This window comes from Hirundo rustica, chromosome 1 (assembly GCF_015227805.2).
Source record: "Hirundo rustica isolate bHirRus1 chromosome 1, bHirRus1.pri.v3, whole genome shotgun sequence".
Lineage (NCBI taxonomy): Eukaryota > Metazoa > Chordata > Aves > Passeriformes > Hirundinidae > Hirundo > Hirundo rustica.
In genome coordinates this window covers 23,297,693-23,319,064 of record NC_053450.1, presented here as the reverse complement: position 1 = coordinate 23,319,064, position 21,372 = coordinate 23,297,693, and positions in this window count along the sequence as shown.

The following is a 21,372-nucleotide window of genomic DNA, read 5'->3' as shown; positions in this document are numbered from 1 at the left end:
GTGTCTCTCTTCTATTGAGGAGCCCAGATTGGGGCACAACACCTAGATGTGTCCCATGAGTGCTGAGAACAGGGGAATGATCACCCCTTTTGACCTGTGGGCAACATGCTTCCTAATGCAGCCCACCAGGCTGTTGGTCTTGTCACAAGGGCACATTGCTGGCCCACATTCAGCTTGTCTGCCAACAGCCACAAAAGCCCTTCCTGCAGAGCCACTTTCAGAGGATTAACCTCTAGCCTATCCTGGTGCATGGGGTTTCTTCTTCCCCAGGTGCAGGACTTTGCACTTCCCTTTCTTGAACTTGTTGCTCTGTTTCTTCTGCCTTTCAAGGTCCCTTTGAACAGAAACACCACCAGCTGGTGTAGTAACCATGACCCACAGTTTTGTATATCATACAAGTTTGCTCAGAGTTTACTCTGCCCCCACCAGCTAGGCCACTAATGAAGATGCTAAGTGGGCCTAGATCCAGTATCATCTCCTGCGGTGCACCTCTAGTGACTTGCCTCCATCTGGTTTTCATATCACAGATAATAGCTCTTTGGGGTGGCAGTTCAGCCAGTTTCCAGTCACCTCACTGGCCATTTACCTGGCCTCTACTTGAGCAGTTTGTCTATGAGGATGTTATGGGAGACAGTGAAAGCCTTGCTGAAATCAAGACTAACAACCATTGCTCTCCTCTCATCCACTGGACAAATCAGGTCATCACAAGAGGCTGTCAGATTGGCCAGGCATGATTTTTTGTCTTTGCAAGTCCATGCTGATTGTTCACAATCAGCTTCTTGTCTTTTGTGTATAGAAATGGTTTCTGGAATTATTGGCTCTAACATGTGCCAAGGGACATGAGATTGACTGGCTTCTAATTCTAAGGTAACACTAAAAACCACTTCCTCCTGAAGAAAGGAGTGACACTTGTTCTGTTCTAGTCTTCAGGAAACTACCTTGATCCTCATGATCTTTCAGAGATAATTGAAATCGCCTTGTCATAACACTAGCCAATTCCCTCAGTATCCATGGGCGAACCACCACTAGTCCCATGAACATCTGTATGTCCAAACTGTTAAAATGTTCCCTGACCGTGACAAGATCCTTTGTCACAAAGGGTAGGTCTTCTCTGCTCCAGGCTTTACCATGGGCTTCAGGGGCCTTGGCTTCCTAAAAGCTGGTCTTACTAGTAAAGCCTGAGGCAGAAAAGACATTAAATACTCCAGTCTTTTCCATGCCCTTCCAGGTCCTAGTGATCTGTCACTAGGTTCCCTGTCCTGTTCAGAAGTGGGGCCACATTTCCCTAGTTTTCCTTTTGTTGCTGATGTACATGTAGAAACCCTTCTTGTTTTATTTCACATCCTAGAGGCCCAAAGGACTAGATGAGCTTCCTAACTCTTTCTCTGCACACTTTGTGTAACCTGTCTTTGCTTCCACTTTTGCTTACTTGTTCTGTTTCTGTTTTGTCAGGAGCATGTTGCTCATCAATGAAGGCCTCCTGCTGCCTTTGCTTAATTTTCTGAGCCTCAGGATGACCATCCTCTATCCTCCCAGCCTATCTTCCCAGGGACCCTTACAAGCAGATACATGAAGAGTCTAAGTTGGCTCTCCCTAACTGCAGGGACTCTTCTGTTTGCTCTCCTCTTAGGATCCTGAACTCCATCATTCCATGGAGCTCAAAGGCTGTGCTGTACTTTCACATCCCTGATCAGTTCTGCCTTGCTTGTAAATGTGACATCCAGAACGTCTCTCTCATGTGTGATCATCCTGATCAAGTGTCTCAGAAAGTTGTCATCTGTGTGCTCTAGAGGCCTGGATTTCTTGTGCCTTGATGTATTGTCCTTGAAGAAAATATTGGGATGGTTAAAAAAAAAAGGAATTATTTATTTCTTCCTGACCAGGACCTTGGTAGCAGGACCCATCACAATGCAGCCGGTGTTGGCCTGCCTCATAATCCTAACCCACATCTTCCCAACTAGCTCAATGTCCAGCCCCAGGCCAAGGTCCACATGATCCCACTGCTCTCACACAAAGGGCAACTCCCCCTCCTTGCCCTCCCTGGGCAAGCCTGCCATTCCTAGAGAGCCAGCAACCATTCACAGCAGTGCAGCTGTGGTGGGAGCTGTTCCACCCAGACCTGTGATCCCAGTGATATCACAGCCCTGTGACTGCACACAGATCTCTCATTCCTCTTTTTTTGTTCCCCGCGCTGCTTGCATTAGTGGAATGAATTAGGGCCCTCCAGAGAGGCACCCAATCAGGCTGATTCCCAAGAAGAGACATGAGATCTTTCCCAATAACGCTGTCCAGAAGACACTTCTTTATTTATGAGCATATGTTTGAGATGGCCTCCCTTCAGCCCTGTTTCGTTGATTAAGCTTTGTCAGGTGGATCCCATGTGTGATTGTAGCGTTCCTCGACTGTCACATGGTTGTAAAAAGCAAATCCCTACTGTCAACACCTGCTGTGCAACCAGTTGTTGACCCACAAGATCTGTGCTCTCTCACAGACATGAGGACTTTTGTATTGGACAACAGTCAAGGGTGAAGCATGTGGCATCTTATGAAAAGCACTGTGAACTTTCTGCCCCAGGGAGTATTTTCCTCCTAAACTCACTCCAAGTATACACACAAGGCAAGAAAGGGACTTTCTCTTCCCTCTGCATTGAACTTTGCAAGGACTCCAGAGGCTTGGTGAGTTTTGGGACTAGACTTGGACCAATAAGAAAGGTGGAAAGCCAGAAATACCTGCTCAGACTCTGCATCAGCGTCTCTAATCCCTACCTGTCTTATTCTGAGAGGTGCTGATGGCATGACTCAAGTCAAGCTCATTGTGGCAAGCACTGGGGTGGTGCTCTACATGATGTGCATGAGTGGGGCAGGTTGAATGTACAAAGGGACTCTTTGGAGGTTAAACAATCACATAGGAGTAATGCTGAATCCACAGAAGATAATTCAGTTTGGGTCTAGATGTTACTGGAACACTTTGGGGGTGGCCCAGGAGGTTATGGTGTCTACAAATTATACGATCCATCTTATGCTAAGGTGTTTTGGCAGCAATCCCACAAAGTAAAGAGGGAAGGGCCACAATATTACAATAGCAGTTAGATTATGGTATAAATAATAATTGGTCTTGATGTTATGTTCAGAACCACACATAGTTCAAATAAGTTCTTCATCCATACAGCTGACATACTGTCGTCTGGGATATGCATCACCTTTTTGCAGAATGAGAGAGCTGCTGGAAGCATAGTGCCTGGACAGAAACTGAGTGATGTCCTCTACAGTGTCACATGAATCAAAACAGCTCTGCTGCCTTCTCTGGGACACGGGCCATGATCTTCTTGCCCACTTAGGAGCGGCCAGTACTGTTAATAATGCTAATGAGGAAAATCCAAGGTTGTTGTCCAATTGTCTGTTTCTAATTGTATTTAATCAATGCCTTGTGAAGCAAAGGTGGGTCTGCCAGACAATGCCATTACTGTGTTGTAACAGGGTGAGTTATTTTAATTGTTATTCAAAGCAGATAGTTTATAGGAAATTTTAGAAAAAAAAAGCTTCTGTTCCACAGTGTTTCTAGTTGGCTGGAATAGATCAACATCTCATCTTTCACCTAAATAGGAATCCCTGAATTCCCTCAACTACTCTTATTTCTGAATCAGTTTCTAGCTGAAACAGCATTCCAGAAAGAAGATAAGATTATCCTTGATCAAAACAATGTTCTTATTCTCTACTCTGGCTGGAGAAACTGTGGAGGAAGTGGCTGCTGAGACAGGGAGAGAAGAAAAGCCAGTGTTAGGCTATCTTGGGACTACTCCACCTTCTGGAGCAGAGAGAACTGGAAGAGCTCTGTATCTTGCAGAAATGTGAACTCTGCTCCTTTGGCCCTGTCTCACCTCTCCCCTAACATGTTTTCAGCATACTGTTCTCTCAGCCTTAAACCTAAGCAACAAAGAGCTTTTTGGTTTACAGGCTTATGCACAAAGCCCAGACAGAAACACCCTCCAACATTACAGTTTTCACCACGGAAGAGACCTTTGGCCCTATGGTCCAAGAACAGCGCTAGAACAAACATTCAGTGGTTGCAGAAAGCTGCAGGTCAGGGTAATCACAATGTATCGAAAACTCACCAAATAGTCATCAATCAGAAGTATGGAGCCTTTGTTTGAAGACCAGATGAGAATCATCTGGTAGAAATACTCAAGGTGCCTCAGTATTTGTTATTTGATAACGATTTGTAGCTGGAACAGTAACACCTGTGGCAGCTAAGAGTTGAGCACAACTTGTATTATGACCTCCTGCATGGTTTCATCCAAAGCCCATCAAAGCTGGGTGGGAGTCTTTGGCTTAAACTCTCTTTCAGTCAGGCATTAATCTAATGTACCAAAATTATCTCAGACAAAATCCTTTTAATATCAAACTACCCTCTGAAACTACCTTTTCCCCCACCTTTTTTATTGCTTCATCAAAATACATCCAGCTGTTCCTGTGCTTGTATCAGTACAATTTGCCCCAGACATTCCAGTGGAAAATTGTGTACATATATAAGTCAGTAACAGCTGAATCCATTTTCTTCAAACTCCCCTATTTAAATCTAATGGAAATCTAGAGAATGTGATTTGCCCTAACTTAATTAGCTCAGTAATTTTAAGATTATTAGCACGGGACTTTTTTACTTCTGCTCAATATGTTCTGAATTCCATCTCTTTGCTCTTAGAAAAATGTTGTTACACAATGGGTTATTTTAAACTGCATTTGTCCAGCAAACTTTAAACACATATTAGGCCAGTACAGTGCAAAGAGAAAGCGGCAGTAATCTCTTCACTACTCCCAGCTGTTATTGGCTGCATGACATGATAATAATAATAACTTGCATTTCTGTAGAATATTTCGCTTCAGGAAAAAAAATTGAAGGATGTTGGACTGCTCTCGAATAATTTATGAATACCATATGTTTATAAGTGTCTTTAAATGCCATGAGGGATTTACAGTATGGAAATATGTTTGCTCCTAGGAGGTGCTGACTGTCCATGGGCAAGGAAGAATATAATTGCATTTAGGATATGCTGCAAATGCCATCTGCTTTGATGTCCTACATCTGTGCAGCTGTGGGGTTTAACAAACTCTGCCCACCTGGGAACAACTTGTCCCAAGCAGGATGTAGAGAAGAACCAAAACTCCAGGATACTGAATTAAACAACTTCTGAAGGAGTAAGGAATGGGTTTCAAAGAAATGGACTTTCAGGGAAACTAATAAATAAATGTCATTGAAGTTCTCTGTTACAAGGTGACAAACTCCTAGGTAACACAAGTGTATGAAACCAAATGCTTTCAAAATTTTTAATCTTTTGTTCTAAAGACCGATCTGTGCAATGCTGTTAAGGAGGCTGCCCCATAAAATCTTCCAGAGAAGTGACTGTTCAGTCTAAAAGGAGCTTGTGAAATGCTGTTGGCAATTGAGGCAGTTCAGGAACTGGATTAGGCAATTTAGGCAAACTGGGAACTAAAGCCAGGAAAATTGGAGCCTTGGTCTCAAGGATGAATGAGGTGCCTTCTGAGGAACTGTACCATCAGGCAGAAGGGCAATTCATCCTATAAATACCATCCAAGACTGAGACAAAGTCAGGGGCTGAAAACTGCATCTTTCATTTGTGTGAAGAGTCTTTCATGAAACTGGAAGTTCATGGCACATACAGATGTATGGTTTGAGACAAGAAAATGCTTCGTTTTGATGTTTTCAGTTAACGTATTTCACTTTTCATGTTCCCACGTGAAAACATTCTGCTCTGTTTAACTGCCCAAACCATCCCAGTTAACATCCGTGTACATCTCTAGATGATTAGGGGAGGGCTGTAGCTTGGGTGGTGCAGGCCAATGTTCACCACAGATGCCTGACCAAGTTTCTTGGTGGTCCCTTGTGCTTGACTCTGGGGTTTATTGGCTCCCATGGGGCACCACAAGACCTTCATGGAGGGGGAACTTTCCCATTGCAGGGAATGTAGTCTGGCCAAGGTAGACCTGTAATGCAGAGGGTAGAGAGCATGGGACATCTGAGTTAAAAAACTTTCATAATGGAAGGTGTTGCTGCTGGGAAACCAGAATAAATCTGAGATGATTTGGAAAAAAGTCCATTTTGTAACTTCAATAGACCAGAATACATTGAAAATGCTGAAGCAGTATAAAATGACGACTTTTTTTTAACCTCAGTGATTGAGACCTAAAGTGTTTCACAACATAAAAATCCTTTGAAAGCTCATTTAGACAGAATCAAAATAACTAGACCTCCTTAAAAACAAGTTGCTTTAGGCTGCAGAGTAGAAAATATAGTAGGCTCATATGTCATCCACCAGACCACTGCACACCCCACGAAAGTCGTTACATCCGAATACTGTTTTAATGGAGGTTGATAGCAAAACTACCCCTGACTTTGCTAGCAGAAGTTCACCTCCTGGATGCAGTGTAATTTATTCTTGTAAGAGTCAGCAAACACCTCTGTTCTAACCATGAGAAACCAGAACCACACCAGCACAAGCAAAGATTTTCTGTGAAATGTCCATGGCTAAATGAAAAAATTGTAATGTAATTTAGCATGCTGATGACTATTCCTCAAAGTGCATCCCCTGGTTAATGTGCAAAAGCAAATGAAAGGAACAGGTTTGTCTTCTCTGAAGTATTCATTATAGTTTGGTGATTTTTTACAATATTCCAGGCAAAATGGTTTTTTAATATTCTTCTATATTTACTTTCTCAGACTCCTATGAAGCCTAAATAGAAGTTTTGTAGAAGACGGTATTCTGTGGAAGATAGTGGAATAACATTTTTCTGAGTAAACTGTCAGCCTAAACTTACCATTAAACAAATTGATGGAAAAGATAGGAATTAAGCGATATCCTAAATAATAGACTTCCCTGAAACTGTCTGCATGCTTAAATGACATCATACATAAATGCATGCACATATCTGAGTTTTCCCTTCCCAGACAATGAAATTACATTGAAAGTACTGATACTACTTAAGCCTTTTAAAATAATAGTGAGAACAATAATGACAATATTAATAATATTTATCAATTATTTTTGTGAGTATAAATATTTTTAAAGTAATAATAAATAAACAAACATAGATAAAATTACCAAATGAAAACAAAAGAAGCCATGAATTTTTACTGAAAATCAGATTTTTATTTTCTAATCATGTAATCTGAAAGAAATTTCAAGTAATATTTTAACTCTGTTTTGGAACTGTAATAATTCTACCTCTTGGCATTTTAACTAAATTGCAGCACACCTCTGTCCCAGTGAATTTTCTTATTTTTATTGTGTTCACAGAATACACTAAGCTTTCTACATGCTATCATTTTTCTGAAGAAAGTGTAAGCATTAATCCCCTGCCTTGGCATGAGAAGTTTGGATAATTCAAGTTTCATACAAAGGTGTTTCCAGCCCCATTTACAAGTCCTCTGGAGATGTAAAGGGCTGACTAGAGCCAATTGAAATTGAAATGGAGTACAAGCCACTTTCTGGTTCTTGCAGAAATCACACAATGAATTCTATCCAAAATTAATTTCCTTAAGCCATAGGTATTAGAATTGAAATCAGACAATTTGATTTTAAAATAGCACAGAATCACAAAATATTCTGAGTTGGAAGGGACCTACAAGAATCATTGAATCCAAATCTTAGGTCACCCAACCCTTTTCAAATTAAAATTTAAAAAAGAGGATATATATTGTGATACACATTTTTCATCCTGCCATCTTCAGCATGCAGTGCAACCACTTGAGGAAGCAAGTGCTGAAATTGCCTTCCTTAGCTGGGTGTATGAAACAGGAATAGCTTTATGTAGTGATATTGCCAATACAATTGTCCACTCAACAATGTTAAGACTTTTTCTTTTTGTGGACAACGGTACAGAAAATCTCTGAAAAATGCAGTGACGAATGACTTAGACAGTAATTGCCCACACTTCTAAAATTGCTAGAGGAGAAGACACTACCAACAAACTCAGAGGTTGCACATACGGTGCCCTGGAAAAGAACTGTCCTTCCTTTCTTCTGCATGTACATGGTTAAAGAGTGGTTTGTTGTGGTTTGCAGTATGTCAGAAATTTTTTAAAGAAAAGGTAATGAAGGTCTAAGTGCAAGTAAGCACGTAAAGGGGTAAAGTCTTACACTTTCCTGTCAGAATGATAACTTGTGAGACTTCAGACTCAACAGTGAAGCAAGATTCCCTTCTATCCTAGCTTCTGCCTTCTCCCTGCTCTTGAGGTGGCAGGATCCATTAATTAAATTCTCCCTTAACCTTTCTCTTGAACTTCACAGTTTATTGCACTGTCACACTTTTCTCAGCAACTTCCATCCCAAATCTGCCTCTGCTCAGAAACACTCACCTGTTACAAACACTCCTTTAAGATACATGCTTGAGAGAGGGCAACCCTGAGCCTGAAACAAATATTTTACAACTTACACTGATTTTTCAAAGTCTTTAATCGACATCCCTCCATCACAACTAAGCTCTGCAAGATGTTGAACCGCCATCATAGATGTTACTTTTCATAGATATAAAAATTACTCAAGTGGAAAAAAAATCAGGCTTCTCCATTTTCAAGACTGACATTCACGTCTTGAGTACCAGATTTCTGCAGGACTAAAAAAAGTCACACAACCTCTTCAGACAGAGGCTGACCTCCTCTCATGTCCATTCCAGGATATTTTGATTTGAGCGCTGAACTTCGTAGGAAACAACTTAAAATTGCACTTGTGATGTTTCATTGAGATGATTATAGTTTCTGAGCTGCTATGTTCAAAGGCCTACAGGATATTTTATTTCGTTTAAGCCCTGAATGAGAGTAAACATCCATGAGTAACTTTTTCTTTTTTCTACCACAATTTGTGAGATCCCAACATAGAGATCTTTACTTAATCTGACACATCCTTTACAGATACCTGGGCATGAAATACTGTACTGGAGGGCAATAAAATGCTAAGACACCATTGTGTTTTCTTCCTAACAAGACATTTTCTTGTGAAAGCTAGTATGGGAGTGACTATGTTTGTGGGAGGGGGAAGGATACTTACTGATACATCCTCTTGAAAATCTGAAGCAGAGATTGTTGATGTGTTTTACACAGAGCAGAAAACTGAAAGTATACATCAAATGGGGTTTCAATGCTGTGAGAAGGAGATGCCTCATCTCATGCTGCACTATGGGATTGTTGGAGTAAAATGCTGGGAGAGAAAAGGGGAAAAAAAAACAGAGAAAGGGAAGAAGTTTGAAAAGTGATACAATTCCAGGAACTACAGTACTCTGATATTGGTCTAAGATTCAAGTCAAATTATATAGAGAGATACATTCCCTGCAACTCATTAGTTAAAATCAAAAAGCACCACCTGACATTCGTTACAAAATATTGTGAGGATAGGCTTCTGGTTCAGGAGTGCAGAGATCTGTCTGCCTTGATGCACACTGCTCCTGACCCTGCTTTGCCTTGTAGAATTCATCCCGTGCTCTCCTTGAGGCAGTCACAGAGATTAAAACAGGATCTCTGAAGTGACACTCCAATACCACAGATAGCAGTTTTAGATAATGTGAGGACAGCTGACAGTAATCATAGGCTTGAGATCTTAAAGTTATATACTTAGTGTGTTCTCCTGTGCTCATGGTCCATGGATACTCCTCAGACATCTTTTAATTTCCTTTCCTTATCACCACTTTGTTTGTGTGTTCTGCATGTGAAATGTTTAAAAATAACATGAGAAGATAAGAAAAAATAACCCAGAGTCTTTCAGGTATACTCAAGGTTGTGTTCTTGGATAATCAGGGATGCCTCCCGTTCAAATTTGTGTCATCTTTTTCTGGAGTCTGGTACAAGCTCTTCCCTGGGGTTGGTATGTTCATAGTGCAGGGGGGTACACTGAGGTACCAATGAAGATTTTTTTTCTTAGAACTGATCTATTGCTTGCTAAGTCAATCCATCTCCAGAGGAATGCAGCTACCAGTCAGTCTTTTAAAACTGCATGGATTAGCAACAGATGTTTTCTCAGTCATACAATGGAAAACATTTTTTCTTCTCTTGAAGGAAGAAACATATTTCTCTAGACTTGGTACAGTCTGCAATGGTTTGGGTATGGTCTTCATCCACAATAGCTTTGGTAACAACACATATAAGACAACCATCTTGCCTTCAGTTATTTAGGAGAAACTTGACTCCACTCCTGAGACAAAAAACTCTGGCCAAAGGAAGTTCAGTTGGCTTCTTCTTTCTCTGAAAAACAGACCACACAATTGTGCTGGAGGAAAGAGTAGCCAAAAAATTAAGAGATCATTTTCAGACAAATATATTTTTTTTCCAATCACAGTATTTTTTCCTAGCCCTTCCATCCTTGTGATATGAACTACTGCATATGCTTCATAAAATTACCATCTACTGCTCAGTTGTTTATTTTTGCAATCACTGGATTTCATTTCATTTTTTTGCCTTTTGACCCTGTGTTGATTGTGGAGAGTTTTAATAATCAAGGGATCTGTAGATTAAAGTCTATTTAATGCAATATTCTTTCCACATAAAATTGGAGGAATTTCACCAGCATTATTGATGTGCTGATTTATCCCCCCAATCAAGCAAGCACTGAAGTTACTAGAAAGGGATCTTGATTTCTCTGCTTCTTTTCCTTCATACTGGTTTTTGGGTTTTGCCATTTTTTTTTTTTTTTTTTTTTTTTTTTTTAATTATAACCAGTTAATTTTGTTAAATTAATTTAAACCTTGAAAACAAATCATGTGGTTCATTTTAGATTAAAAAAAAATCTACCAACTTGGATTTTTCCAGTAAACTCATTGCTGAGTCAGGTCTGTTGACCCTTGTAGCTGCTTTCTTTTAGACAATCTGCTGAATCGTACAATACTCATCTGAGCATAATGTTAGACTTGAAATGCCACCAAGTATATTTTGTTTCTGAAACACCCTGATTTTCTAAATCACTCCTTGATTTGAAAGTCAATGGAATGAAGCTCAGAAGAAATGGGAGAACCAGATTTACTGTTAATTTGATATTTGGAATTGACATTTCACTCTGCATGTGAATGCTGAAAAAGCTGCCAAAACCAGGCTTTGCTAAAATATCATAATTATTGGTTCCTCTACTCCCAAATACAACATTGTTTGGTGAAAACAATATATTCTTCAGTCCCTTCACTCCACTATCTATTGTTTTATACTGGTTATTTATAAAAGAAAATTACTGACTTTTTAAAATGGAATAGTTGTGTCAGTATTTGATTAATTTCTTCTCCCTCTGCATTATCAGTCTTGATTTAAACAGCAGGTCATTGTGTTCTGAATAGCTCATGTTTTAACCAGTCAGCTCCTTTTGCTTTTGTCTTTTCTCTACCAAGATGAACCTCTTTTTTTATTTTAATTTTTTTTCCCTATAAGAATCTCTCTGTATGTTATGCCACTGTGCTCTAAAATGGACCCTTGTCTCTTTTGGCATGCTGAGAGGAGCCGTGGGCTAGCTGGTGTCCGAGGCATGCCTGGATGCAGATGTCCATGGCCAGAGAGAGTGTCTTGGCTGGGATTCCAGTGGATCACTCCCCTCATGAACAGCTTTGGTCCTCACTGATAGTGCTGTGTGAAATGAGGTCCTGCCCAAGATGAAATTGGTTCCAGTTGACTTCTGCAAGAGTTCAGTAAAGGTAGACATTCTCTTTCTGCAGATACTATAAAAAATAACAATGAGCAAAGTGCAGATAATGCAAAATGTCAGGCAGCCTACCAAGTGGCACAGTGTACCTAATCCTTGGTGACTGTGCTGTTGGGTGGAGAGCACTGTGCTGTGTCACAGGACACGGCTGTCTGAATTCAGTTTTACTGTTACACACACAAGACTTCCTCAGATGAGACTGCCCACCCTCACTTGCAGTTCTTCTTTCTCAAAATACCTTACCTGCTCCTGAACAGCAGGTATCCAAGGGTGTGATTGCTACCTATGATCAGTGCTGTCTGCCAGGGGAGGAAGGTCATGTTGATACCTTCAGCAGGGCAGGGCTCAGGACATGCCCTTCCAGCCCTGTGTACCAGAGCTGCCCTCTGCAGCAGTTCTGACCATCGTAGTCTCTCTGAAACCAGACAAGGCAGGTACTCAACCAGCTGGATTACACAAAAGCTGCTTTAGATTGAAGACCTGCATTGTTCTGTGACATGCTCCAGACTATTTCTGTGTTCAACTGCAAAATAGTGCTTGAAAGCTGAAGGATCCCAATCTTTAAGATTGGGAAGTACTTGACGGGGTATGGTTTGTAACAGTAACGCACTGTTCTTGCTTGACTAAATCTTAGTGCTACACTTCCTCAAGCAACTATCTGACACCCTAAAGCTTGGGAGAAGGACAGTTGCAGTTTTCAGTGGTGGTCCCTGCACAGAGCCGATCACTGGTCACTCACCAAGTACAGACCCACCTGTTGTGAGGGCACTGTGCTGGTAGTATGTCTAGAGGCACTAGTATGCTGAATTTTTGGTGTGGGGCTGACTCAGAGCTGCACCCTTCTAAACTTATCCATTTTTCTGGCTGCTTGACAAGGTTTTTCAGTCATACCTTTCTTCCCAGAATTCACTGTAATGAGAAACCTGTCTATCTTCTGCTAGCGAAGGCAAGCATTTTAGTGACAGCCTGCATATACTAAAAACTGCCTGTATGTTGGGTTAGGCTGTTGAAACTTCTCTTCCAAGTGTGTTACTTTCATTATATAGCATTTAGATTACACTTACTGTTTGTTTAACTTCTTTGTAGCAGATCTAGTTATTTCCAAAGCTGCTTGGAGCCTTTTATCATGATATTTTAGTTTTTCTCCCTCATCTGTTTAGGCTTAAGCACTCTGTATATGATAAAAAATTGTTTTATTTTCCTGTAAAACACCTTGGATACGGAATACAACCCATATGGCAGTTTAAGGAAACAGAATCTCCCAAAGAGGGTGTTGAATGTGCACAAATATGTTCTTGTTTTTTACTAGGGGCACCTGCCAAAACCCTGCTGACACATCAAGTGTAAAAAAATATTTGGCATCAGTCATCTCCTCCAAAATTTCCTTGTAGATATTGGAAAATATTCTCTTTTATGTATTTATTTAATTCTGCATGATATTTCCTGGTCCCCATGGCCACATCTGTATGGAAAAGTAAACATGGCATGGCATATTCTAAAGTACTGAAGCCGGCTAGTCCATCCTGGTAAATTTGCTATCCCTCAAAATAGTGACATGTTTGTAGGGGTGGGCCTTGAAAATATTTAATCTATTTATAGAAACATAACTTGAAAGGGCTAAATCAGAAGTCAGGTTGGGGACTATCGAGCTGCCTTATAGCAAGAGGGAGGAGGCAGGAGCAAGAAGTGCGTAGGTGGTGGCAGCAAGAGAAAGAGAAGAATCCAAAATACGTTCAGGTCAGTGTCATCCTCTCCTGCCTGTGGGCAGAGGAAATCTGGGGCAGCCTACCTCCCCCTGAGCATTCTGCTGCATGGTCATGGAAGGCTGGCCAGGTCTGCTGGGTCAGCACTCATCTCTGCTCTTCACCATGTTGCTCTGCAGTTCCTGGGAGCAGAGCACACTGACCTGTGGTGACAATAGTCATCCTGAGGCAGAAGCTGCTGTCACTGAGATGTTTTCCAGGCAAAAGAAGGGTCACATCTATCTGGTTTTGTCTGTGCCATGTGGCTATGGGCTGGCTGGGTCTGTACCATTGCCTGTTCAATAAAATGGCACAGGCTGCCCTGGATCCTCACAGTTTTGGGGAGGAGGAGGAAGGAAATACAACCCAACAGCTGTTGAAAGGACCTTGCACATTAGCTGCCAAAAGAGGCAGCATTTGCAGTGCATCTGCTGTCACCCAGACATCCCCGAGTGGATGGATGCCAGACAGAGTTTAATTAAGTGGATGGGACTGGCAGTGCTGGAGAAAGTGCAGGGTGAAGGTCAGGGGTCTGTTTCTGTGGGTGCCTGCCACGGCAGTGCCTTGTGTGACCCATAGGGCTGCTATGTGGGGTGACCACCACTGACCACAGCATTGCATGGGACTTTGTGTTTTGTGGTGACCTCAGAGAGAGATGGGTGCTCCTGGCTCTGCCCACTGCTCCTGGGGGGCTTCCCTGGTGAAACCCGGGCTGTCATCAAAGAGCTGGGCAGAAGGTACCATCAACTCTACAGAGTGACAACATAGGGACAGTATAGGATGTGAACCATCTGGGCAGTGAGTTTATCCAGGTTCACATTTGTCGTTTATAGCTGTGGGAACTTTCTTAGGGTTTGTCTTATGATGCTTTTTCATCCTTATTTTATGACCTTATGTCCTAGACATTTTCCTTGATTTCCTAAGTATTTTGTCACCTGTTTTCTTGGTGACAATAAGAATTTGGCTTATTTTTATGCCAATGAAAGTTTCAGCAAAACATAACATGTTGCATTTAGATTTGATAAATTGTTTTAGTTGAAAAAGTCAAGGTTTCTGTTAATCACTGAGTGCAACATTTTGCTGTTTTGTTTCGGTTTATTTTATTTCAAAATGTATTCAAAACGAAAGTGCAATCAAAACAAGTCATGTTAAAACTGTACTTATTTTCAAGCAGGTTTAAACCAGAACAATTTTCAATTTTTTTTTAAAGTAACCTTGAATACTTTATGCAAGACCGACTAGAACATGAATAGGCATTGATTTAAACATTAACTTGTTTAATTTTGTTTCTCTTATGTACCTCTTCTTGTTTAAACGCCTCTATACAGATATTTGTATGTATTGTTGGCAATCATCTAATAATATAGAACTACATGACTGAGTTATACTTGTTATTTTGAACCAGCTGTTTTCAGCAGAAGTAATTTAAGAGTCAATAGTAGTTCTTATATCTAGGTATGTAATTATTTGATATAGTCCCAAATAGGATAATCTGCACTTAAATCCAAGGGGCTGAAAGAGCTGTTGTCCATCATGCAACAAGCCTGTGGCATCCAAGCACGTGAATCCTTACTTAAGAAAAAGACCTTGACATCCCCCTTGCTTTAGGTTTGCTGAAGTCTAAGAATGTTGTGGTGTCATATATCAGCATTCTCTGAGTGGTGAGGAGCAGAAGGGCCTTCCTAAGAGTACCAGTCCCAGACTGGGGGTGGGAACAACCTTGTGCCAAGCTCAGGAGCATCTCTGGACCATGGACCCACTGAAGGCTGCCCATGTGCTTTGCAGAAGCTGAGTTGTGTTCCAGGAGCAAGTTTCTGTGGGATGACACATGGTTCCCCAGGACAGATCTCTCACTGCAGCTCTGTTTAAGGTGGCATATGCTGTGCCAGCCCTGGGACTGGGAGCAGCATCTTCGAGCAGACTGATCATAACAGGGCTAGGATGCATTGCCTGTTGTGTCACAGCTGGGGCTTCCACACCTGAGCCACACTCCAGCACAGGATGATGACACGTCATGTTCCTTGCTCCTCTCCTTATGCCACACTTAAAGATTTCACATTGAAATTCATATTGGGTTTTACCTAGTAAATCACAAATAATAGGTTTAATACTGAGAAACTATCTTGATTCCGTGAGCTCTCCCTCACCTAGGGTAATGTGAGGCAGGAATTCAATCTTCCCCTGCATGTATGAGTCCCGCTTCAGTCCCGTTCACTCCTTCGCTGTGTTGGCAACAGACTGCTAAGCTGCAGCATCTTCTTAATGTCTTCATCTGGGTGCCTTGTGTAACCAACAGCGTTCACTGACACCCTCTCCCATAACCCTCCTCAGCTCACTCAGCTTTTCTGCTTTCCTAGGCTTTCAAGACTTAGTGTCCTCTTTGATTCTGGCCTCAGGCTTGGAAAAGTGAATGCTGCCAACCTGCTTGGAGCCTACAGGGAATTTTACAATTAATAGCATCCCTATTGTTTCCTCGAAGACTGCTTGGTATTTTCAGCTTGAACATATCTTTGCCATTGTTTCATTTCCTCTTTGTTTCCTCTAACAGCCTGTTTTGATTTAACTCTATGTAGTCAGTCGTGACATAGATTAAACTGAACTGTGTATAACATTTGAAAAGCACATGAATAGTTCTTTATGTGGTGCAGTTTGCACACTGACACTTGCTTTGCTTATTACTCTTGCTGAATTGCCATCAGACCTGCACCTGCAGCCCAGTTCTAGCTGGAAACCTGTGTATTTGTACCTCAAAGTGCCTGGCAGCAATCAAAACACTGAGTTAGTCAGTTTTTGGGCTGGTGGCTTTCTTCTAGTGCTTTTTCTTGAAGGAAAATTGGCTTTGGTCTAAACATTTTCTGGGAACGTCTCCTTTTCGCAGAGACTTTTATTGAAGTTTATTTTTCCCAGTTTTCACCACTATTACTGCTCACTTTCCAGCCAATATTAATCACCCCAATGAAAAATATCAACCTCAGCTCTTGAAAGCATACCCCCTTAGGTGTCTTCTTTACGAGCTACAAAAGTCTGCATGAGGTTGCCCAAACATATGTTTGTGTATTTAACATTTCTCATAACCTGGCAGATGTTACCTGCTCTATCATGTTACAGTGCAGAGTTTTCAGGTGTAATTCCTATGTCTGGAAACTTTTCCCTGCGCACAGTGTGGGCTTGCAGCAGGCTGATGCTTCTCACAGAATCCAGTGCTAATCTTCTGGCCCATTTCCATGAAGCTGACCAAATTACTGACTCCTTTTTAAAAGAGGTATTTATTCTGTTTTGCTAGTGAGTGATAATTAATACATTTCCCGCCAGCAATTTGAATGGATGGGACTGCACGAAACAACAAGGAGAAACACTGGCGACAGAAATTCTTAGGCAGAAAACTCCTCTTTTACTTTGACATTGTTTTGGTTGCTTATCACTTCTTGATATAAAAAAATTGGCTTTCAAGCTATGATGCTAATAAAGGACCACCATTTTTTGTGCCTCTACCTCCCCTGGATTTTCCTGAGCTTCCAACAGGGATTAATTTGGCCCAAAGCATCCACTCACAACTTCTATGGTTGCAGGGGTGGGCAGGCTTTCTGGCATGTGCTTTGCCGAGTCATTACAAATTTGGTTTCTGGGACACAGCTGTGCTGGGGCTGCTGCTCTCTCTCACAGACACTTCATGGAGCCTCAGGCTGCTGACGCTGCTCACCTCCTTATAGTGTTTCCACTGTGCCTTCCCTCATTGGGCCAAACCACCAGAGTTACTGCTCTGCTTTCCCCCCTGCCCTTCCTTGGCATCAGCAGCACGGCCCCTTGGGCTCCCATGGCTGGCCACCCCTGTGTCCCGTTTGCAGGTGGCTCCCGGTGGTCATGCATCCTGTTGTGTCAACATGCAGCTTAGATTTGGGGAGATACTGGAGGTTGCTCATTATAAAGGAGAGGATGGAGGTCAGAGTAGCTCTGAGTGCCTGATTAACACTTCTAGGATCTCAGGTCATCCCTTAACTGTGCTAATATATGAGGGGGAACAGCCTTCTAGTTTCATGTGTCCAGTTTCACAGGCACTCTTTTTCAAATATAATTATTTTTCATCTGGTGATCCAGAATAAAAGGAAATTCTAATGTTGTGACTAGAAATAAGCCTGATTTTTAAAAATTTCACAAATCTCCTGTTTTATCTTCTTTTACTTTTGTAACTTTTCCATAAATAAGACACATTTTTTATGGTAGAAGAGAGATTAAAGTATTTTCTCCAGATTTTTTCAGGCAAGTAATTCTTGGAATTTAGTTCTGAATTGCCATGATAACACCATTTTGACTGAACTGTGGCTTGTGATCCAGCCCAAGCAATGCGTTCTAGTCATCTCTCTATATTCTCATGTGAATTGAAGAAAATTTGCTCTATTGTTTTTTGCAGAGATTGTAGAAGATAAGGAGGTGGCAGTCTCTGAAGCTCTCCACTCCTTTCTGGGGTAAAGCTCTAGAGAAATATAGGAGGTTTCCTTCAGCCAAGCCTTGAGTGTTATGCTGTTTGTCGCCAGTCTAAGGCCGAGCAGTGGCGGCCTCCATGGAGGCCACCTAACTTCCTAAAATTTCTGTGGGGTAGGTAGACTTTGCTACAAAGCGTCTTCCCCTAGATCTGAATCTGGGTTTAAAATTCCATATTGGTTGCCAGCATTGGTACTCTCTTTGTCTTTTTGCTTGGCAGGTCCTTACCCATAGATGTTCCCTCCTCGCAGCTCCCATGACTACAATGCATCTAAAAGCCAAGCAGTCCCTACTTTGTCGTGGACTTTCCACAATTCATCTTGCTTTAAGGATCCTGGAGGCCTCTCTGCAATGTATTTGCCCTGTAGTAGATTATTTCACTCTCATTTTCTTTCATCTAAGAAAGCAGCCGTGGCGTTAAAGCCCATGGCATCACACAGGGGTCCTGCTCATGCACATGCCAGCACGCAGCAGCAGGTCGCAGAGCAGCACACAGCGTTGTTCTCATTTCTGCTGAACACTGGTTCTTTGAACACTGCCTGTGCCTCCAGAGGAAAACAGAAGATATATCAGGCTAAGTTAATTTGTGGGCTAGACAAGCTGAACAGTATCTCTGTAAGAATTTTGCACAGAATGTACCGGTGTCTCCAGACTTGGAAAGAGTTTGCCTTTCTGAGTCAGGCAATGGGAGCCAAATTCAGATGTGAATCTGAGTTCTCCAGCTCTGGAGGGAGTCTGAGCTGGTGTATTTTACACCTTCTTCCGCCTCCCCTCATCCCAGGAGTGCCTTATGCTGGCCTAACCTCCCTCAGATTTAGTTTTCATTTATGTTCATTGAGATGCACTCAGGCTCACTTCCACCAGCCAAAGTTTAAGTCCCCCAGCTTCTTGCATGAATCCTGAATGTATCCATCCAAAGCTGTATTTAAGGAATTTAAGGAAGTCCTAAGTTAGTTAGTAACCCACCACCAAAGGGTTGAGAGAAAGATGAGTGCTGCAAGAAGAGCAGCTAACAGAGGAGCATAAATTCAAAACAGGTTTCTCTCTCTTTTTTTTTTTTTTTTTCTTTTCCTTTTCCTCTTCCTCTGTACTCATTTGCTCCTGCCCATTGGTAAGTGGTAACTAATTATTAACTGGCCTTTCTGATGTATTTTTGAGACCATGGTCTTGTTCTGACCCCAGGTGATCCTGATGTGAAGAGAACAGTTCAGAGTGTGATTTTCTTCCCCCACTGGAACCAAGATGGGCATGGGTTACAGATGAGCCCACAACTTAATTAAAGACTAAGCATTTTCATGTGTCATACTAATATATGTATGTCAACGTGTATCTCATTATCAACAATGTAATTAATAACACTTTTCTCATTACTAATGGTATTGATAAATTTATCATAAATTTAATTATCAACATATATGCTTTGATATCCTGAGAACAGCCATTTATCACTTCAGAAGAAAAGAGAGGTCTATAGAAAAGTACACATACAGCCAAAACCTTAGCATGTCTCATAAAATAATATGTCCCTGTTCATATTCAACAGTGACTAAACTTTGAGGTACCTTCTATATTTTAATTTAATTCACCTAATGACCATGCTCATATACTATGAGTCTTATTTTCTTTTTCATTGACAAAGTCCTCAGGGAGACTAAGAATTGTATATATCTTGTTGGGGGGAATGAGTTATTTCTTGAAATAGCTTTCCAATCTACACCGGTTTTGACTGGTTTTGGTGGTACCCTACTCTACGCTTACCTGTGGTTTTCTCACTCTCTGGGTGAGTAACAGGTTCAGTTTCCTAAGCTGCTAAGCTGGTACTTTTCATCAGCAGTAATTTTATATTGAAAAGAAAAGGAAATTCAGGCACTATATTTTAGATAAGGAAATGGGCCAAGAATGAAAACAGCATATCTATAATCCTTTTTCATGATAAAGGGACAGTTTTCATGGGTTATGCATTATAGAAGTATTGTTTTTTATTGACCAATAGTCAGGGAGCCATAGAAAAGATTTTGTAATGGTTTTGATTTATTTATATAATTGAAAAACTTCTCCTTCCAAACATGAATTAAAGTCCAGATTGTATGTGTTTGAATTTGGATCACTTTCTCTTTTATCATCTTTGTCCATTGCTTGCCAAAGTGAAAGAGACAGAAGGCCCCATGAAGAAAACATCTCTCAGCATCAGCCAAATTAGGGAACACATGCTTTGAAATGAAGGAAAGGTGACCTCTCATTGTAGTTTATTCCATCAACCATTTCCAGCAGACTCAGGACATCTGTAAATAGTATAATCTCAATTTCTTCTTCCTCAGTGCTTTATAAAATCTAACATGTTAAGAGGGAAGGAGTAAAGATAACTGATCATGTTTAGGTGTGATTACTACTGCTCTGGCTTAATGGTTGCGTTAGAACAGGGCTCTGGAAATGGCAAAGATTATGAATTCTGTCTTTTTTCCTTGCTGTACTGACTGTCTCCAACAGAGTTCATGGAAAAATACTTTCTCTTCGTAAAAATCAGGCCTACTTTTCTGTTTGAATAAAAAATAATGGTGAAATTCATAATTCAGGTATTCCTTTATAACTTCAGATTCTTTTATTCCTTTTCCCCATGTTTTATCCCTTTTAGTTATATAAAGAGTGAGCTGTTAATATTGTGTTCATGTAAGAGATGCTGCCTAGTGGCATTTGTCCAAAGTAGGTTTCTTAAACTTGAGGGCTTTCCTTCTGGCTCACAGCCCTAAACTTTTCCTGGTCTAAGAAGTGTAGACCACTCTTGAGGGTGGTTCTTACAAATGAAACTCAGCCTGGTGGGCAGAAGGGACAGTCACCTCATTTTCCTTCCAACTCTGCCTGCTCATCGCTCTCTTCTGACAGATGCCACTGCTCCATTGGATTTGCTGGTGGAGCTGCTTCTGTGAGTTTTCTAACCTGTGCCTGTCCAAATCAGCTAGACGACCTAAAATACTTTAAGTAAAAATGTTTGCTAATCTGGATGGATGAGACAGTGTTCTTGTGAGTAGATCGTTTGGCAGATTTGAGAGGGGCAAGGGAGAGTAGATGGAAAATATTTTACACTCCATAAGGGTGTAAATGTTCTGTGATAGGTGTTTTTTGTGGGTTTTTTGGTTTTTTTGGTTTTTTGGGTTTTTTTACAAGTGGGAACTAGGAAAAGAAAAGCACACTGAAACAAGTGGTGGCTGGGTGCCTTCTGTAGAAGCAGCAGGAAAATGGACAGTTGTACTATATAGGCAAGAGATGATTTACACCCAAAACTGCCAAAGGCAAGACCTAAGCAAGTAAATCTATTTCATAATGTGTTCTAACTCTATCTGGCTAGCAGTGTAGCATTCTTGGTCATTTCAGGCCCTGTTCTCTTTTATCTTGGTAGCTAAAGGCCTTCACTATGTAAGTGGACTGTATTTTCCCACACACTAATATTGGTAAACAACTCCTGGGCCCTCAG